The sequence below is a fragment of the Rattus norvegicus genome, chromosome 18 (genome assembly GCF_021556685.1).
Source record: "Rattus norvegicus strain SHRSP/BbbUtx chromosome 18, alternate assembly SHRSP_T2T, whole genome shotgun sequence".
Classification (NCBI taxonomy): domain Eukaryota; kingdom Metazoa; phylum Chordata; class Mammalia; order Rodentia; family Muridae; genus Rattus; species Rattus norvegicus.
Genome location: NC_141551.1, coordinates 21,900,021 through 21,905,065, shown reverse-complemented (window position 1 = coordinate 21,905,065; position 5,045 = coordinate 21,900,021). Strand labels below are relative to the sequence as shown.

The 5,045-nt window shown below is 40.7% G+C and overlaps 1 pseudogene; it reads right to left on the bottom strand.

Annotated features, from left to right (window-relative positions):
- Nucleotides 1-2,339: 2,339 nt before the first annotated feature.
- On the bottom strand, nt 2,340-3,263 carry Ldha-ps30 (lactate dehydrogenase A, pseudogene 30; annotated as a pseudogene).
- Nucleotides 3,264-5,045: the final 1,782 nt, after the last annotated feature.

Sequence of the window (5,045 nt, the reverse complement as noted above, 5' to 3'; positions counted from 1 at the left end):
AATTTTAGTGGTTTGCAAACATTTTTCTAAGAGTGAGAATATAATAGGCCTATTCCAGGAATATGGCAAAACATAAAGTTAGATTTTAAAGTTTTAATCAATTGCCTATTAACTACAAGCATCTGTCAAACAAAGGTCAAATGTCATGGTTCCTTAAACTAAGAATTTGTATATAGGAGAATTTCTGTGGAGCCACATTGATCATGAACAATGAAATCTAAAATCCTTTATGAAAACAGAAAACTCTTGTTCTGGGTTGACCGGTACTCGGGCAGTCTGCTCTGGAAGACACTTAGAAGGATATGAATTAGAAGTAAGGGAATAGTGAACAGGTTATGTGAGCCTTAAGCACTCTCACCTAGTTCTCACAACTGTTGGCTGGTTTGTAAGAGTCCTGGTTGCTATATCATGCAAAGGCATAGAAGGAGAGCCTGTGATTTTCCCCAAATCTTAACACTCAGAAATTTATTTTCAATATGAATGTTAGAGCACTTCATTTTTTCAGGATCTCCCAGAAATAGTCTTTTATTTACTTGAAGGCAATTATTACCTGCCTTCCAGCTCTCCTTGGTTTTTATCATTTGGAGAATAATTATATAGACAAATATTTCCACTCCTCTCATATGCTTATAAATACATTTCTAGCGAAATACTTTCAAAGCTGCTAATTACAGAACTAAGAATGAAATATTTAGACCTCTCAAACTTAAAAATGTCTCTATAAATTACCTTTTTTTTTCTTCTTCACATCTATAAATGTCCAAGTGCTGTTAAAAAAAATAACCACAAGCTTCTCGATTCTGGGAGAGCATTCTCTAAAATTGATGCTAGCATTTTCTTGCCACTCAGTGGAGAAACAAAACAAAAACAATGAACATGATATGGCAAAGCATTGATGGAATGTGGGACTAGGAGGGTGCAGTTGTCAGATTAGAGGGGCTTCTTCCTTTAGATTAGATGTAGATGAGAACTATATGCAAATTATCTGGGGTAAGCTCACATCTTTCCTGTGAAATCATTTTGTTATCAGAACTTGGCTGCACCCCACCCCTACCCTCATCAGTAAAAATGCCCAGGTCCAGAAGTGTGAACTTGGGTGAATGTAGAAATCGAACAGTAAAAAAATGACTTTCATTTGATAAATACTCATTCACATACTGATTACTTCCATATATGTTAATTGAGAAACTCGTGTCTGGTAAATTATATAATACCTACTAAGTGCTGAATGAATGATCAATAGGGTTTTTTAATAAATAAAATAAAAACTAAAACAAAATGAAATTTTTAACTCAAAATGACAACATATTGATTGTAATCAGGATTCTGTAAGGGGTGGGCCTAAGTGCTCCCCTCAAAGAGATTATAATACCATCAATTAACTGGTTTTATACAAGCTGTAGTAGCTATGGAAGGAAAGTACTGAAATGAAAGAACATTTTTTAAGACACATTCACTTTATCAGCTCTGAGAGTTGAGCATCCCGGACAACTCTGAAGAAGCAGTGGGGAGAGGAAATGAAGACTGTAAATCAGCAGTGAACAGCATATCCAAAACTCCAAATCATTTAAGTAAAACTATTCAAGGAGCTATTGGAGACTATTATTTTATTTTATTTTTATGTGTGTCACAGTGACTGAAATGCCTTAGAGAACAGTTTTAAGGAGAGAAAAAGAAAAAACTCTTTAGCTCACAGGGTAGAGAAATCAGTTCATGGTCACTTGATTCCATGTTTCTAGGCTTACTGTAGGGCAGAATTCCATGGTAGTAGAAGACTGTCAGTCAAAAGTTGGAGGAAGAGGAGGAGGAGGACTAACAGGAGGGAGAAAGAGGAGAGGAAGGTTGAGGAGGAGAAAGAGGAGGGGAAGAGGAAGAGAAGGAAGTTCAACCCCCCCACACCCCGCCGTAGCCTACTTTCTCCAAATAGATCCTTTTTTTCTTTTCACTGTTCAAGGTTTATCTGGTCTTTTCTTTGGCATGACACTTGAGTGGTTGGTTCCATCATCCATATGCAGCTCTTACATTTCACATAATATTGCAATGTACACTACAGACGCATATAGTACAGTAATATCCCATAGAATATTTATGCACAAGATATGCATGGTGGACTTACACACTGCAGCCAGGTTATGACTGGGAACTCATTGGCCTAGGCATGTTTGGTGAGGGTGTGCAGCACAGCAATGCAGCAGGCTCCCAGGATAATCAAAGCCTGCAAACAGTTGGCAGTGTGTCTTGGAGACAGTGGGACTGTCACACTAACCAGGTTACTACTACACAAGTACCACTTAGCAACAGGGTAGAGCTGTGGGAACTGAGATTTTCCCCAGACCACCTCAACACAACTGTACTAACCACAGCTCAGATGAGAGGTGTGTGGTCTCCATAGAAACCCTGCTGCAGCCTGGACAGTGAAGTGCTAGGACACTGGAAAGACTTAGGAATTGCAGCTCCTTCTGGATTCCCCAAAGGGTATCTGCACTCTTCAGGTGGGCCTCCTCCTCAGGAGTCAGTGTCACCTTCACAACATCTGAGATTCCATTTTGTCCCAGGATACATGGGACACTGAGGAAGATGTCATCATTGATTCCATAGAGACCCTTAATCAGTTCTGGGTTCAGAGACTTCAGGGAGATGCTGGCAACATTCACACCACTCCACACAGGCACACTGCAGTCACCATACTCTCCTAGGACCCACCCATGACATTGGGTGAACTCCCAGCCTTTTTCCCATCAGGTAACAAACTGAGCTGAATCCAGATTGCAACCACTTCCAATAACTCTGCTTTTGAGAACGCCACTGATTTTCCAAGCCACGTAGGTCAAGATATCCACTGGATTTGAGACAATGAGCAGATTGCTCTGTGGACTGTACTTCACAATGTTCAGAATGATGAACTTGAATATGTTCACGTTTTGCTGGACCAAATTGAACTGGCTCTCTCCCTCTTGCTTTTCGGCCCCTGCTGTGATAATGACCAGCTTGGAGTTTGCAGTCACACTATAGTCTTTGCTGCAGACAATTTTTGGTGTCTTAAGGAAAAGGCTGCCATGCTGGAGATCTATCAACTCTCCCCTTAGCCTGTCTTCCATGACATCAACAAGGGCAAGCTCATCAGCCAGGTCCTTCATTAAGATACTGATGGCACAAGCCATGTCAACAGCACCAACTCCTACAACTGTAATCTTGTTCTTGGGGACCTGTTCTTCCTTAAGAAGATTCGCAATCAGCTGGTCCTTGAGGGTTGTCATCTTGGACTTTGAATTTTTTGAGACCACTAGTGCACAATGGGGGACAACGGACGAGCAGCAGCAGTGTGGCCTCGACTCGGCGACAGTGACTCCAGCACTGATCCTCACCTTTTCACTCTTATATTTTGCTACCTCCTTAAAATATGGTGTCATAATATGAATCCCCCAAAGAAGCAATACACTGAATGATTAAACTAGAGCTCCCTGGATCTAATTACCTCACATGCAACCTATGAAACTATTGCTATATTGTTTGTTTCTGATGCTCTATGAAGTTTGGTAACAAGATGTAGGTTATTGTCATGGACATGGGGATTCATTTTGCTTCTTTCATGATTCTTCTGAGCACATTAATGACTAATGATAACTAGTCCTTGTGTGAATGCCTAACATTGAGGTAAGAGGAAGCTTGTAATGGGTTGAAGGCCAACCTCACATCACAGACTTAACATCACAGGTGATGTTAAAAAAGGTCAATTTCTATTGACTTGCATTCATTGTACACAGTAATGGGATTCATAAAGATATTCTTGTACAAGAATATAACATACCTTGACCTCCTCTTATGGGTGGCTTTCTTTTTCATTCACCTCATCTTAGTTCCATTCATTTATGTAGATGCCTGTTCTTCTAATTTCATGCCACAAACACATGTGAGGCTTGAAGTGAGTCTTAATTACTGTTAAGACCCCCAAGCGAGGGGTTGGGGATTTAGCTCAGCGGTAGAGCGCTTGCCTAGCAAGCGCAAGGCCCTGGGTTCGGTGTCCAGCTCCGGAAAAAAAAAGACCCCCAAGCGAGACATGAGAATGGAGTTCGATGCAAACGCAAGAGGTTTATTTTTCCTGTGCAACAGGGTCACCCCTCAATCAGCTCCTCATGACGAGTGACTAGAAGGTGACCCCAAAGGACTATAATAAGCAGCTTTCATACATTTTAAGGGTACAGGTTACATTAGCAAGGTTACAGTTTAAACTTATTGGGTAAGCATATTGACCTTTGAATCTATTGGCTAGCAAGCATATGACATGCAATCAAACTCTATCTAGGACCAGAGGGTCAGGTGACTTATCAGTCAGTACATTTCAGATTTTTTAAGAATATTTCTGAGAATTGTGGGTGGAAAATGAAAGCTGGTACTTGGCCTAATCTTAACCTCAGGCAGTGAGGGTAAGACTGGTGAAAGCCCCTAGGGTCCATCACACACACACACACACACACACACACACACACACACACACACACACACACACACACACAATTTATGTGACCAAACAAGGGCTAGTTATAACATGTTTAGGTGTAATTATGAACTGTTTTCATTTGGAAATTAGTCATGATATAAGAAGATACAATTGTATATCAAGTTGAGGTGTGGTGGACTTGTGATAACTATTCTTGTCAACTTGACTACATCTGCAATTAACTAAAAACCCAATTGTGGAGGGGCATACTTATGAGGAATTTGCTTAATTTGAAGTGGGAAGATATACTTCTGGAACTTTGAGTTAGGAAGATTCACCTCTAATCTGGACCACACCTTCTACCGGGAGCTTCATTCTTTGCTTACTTGCCAAGAATCAACCTCGGTGTGGAGAAGGGTTCTGAGAAAATGTGTGTCTGGGAGAAGCAAAAGGAATAACTTGAAGTTGAATCATGGATCCAAGCTGATGACCTGTGTTCTGCTTGCTATTCTAAGAGATCTTGAAGGACCCTAGGTCTTACTGAAGCATAAGAACTATAAGGAGGTTTGGCTTGGTAGAAAGAAGGTAGATTTTGAGGACCCTAAGG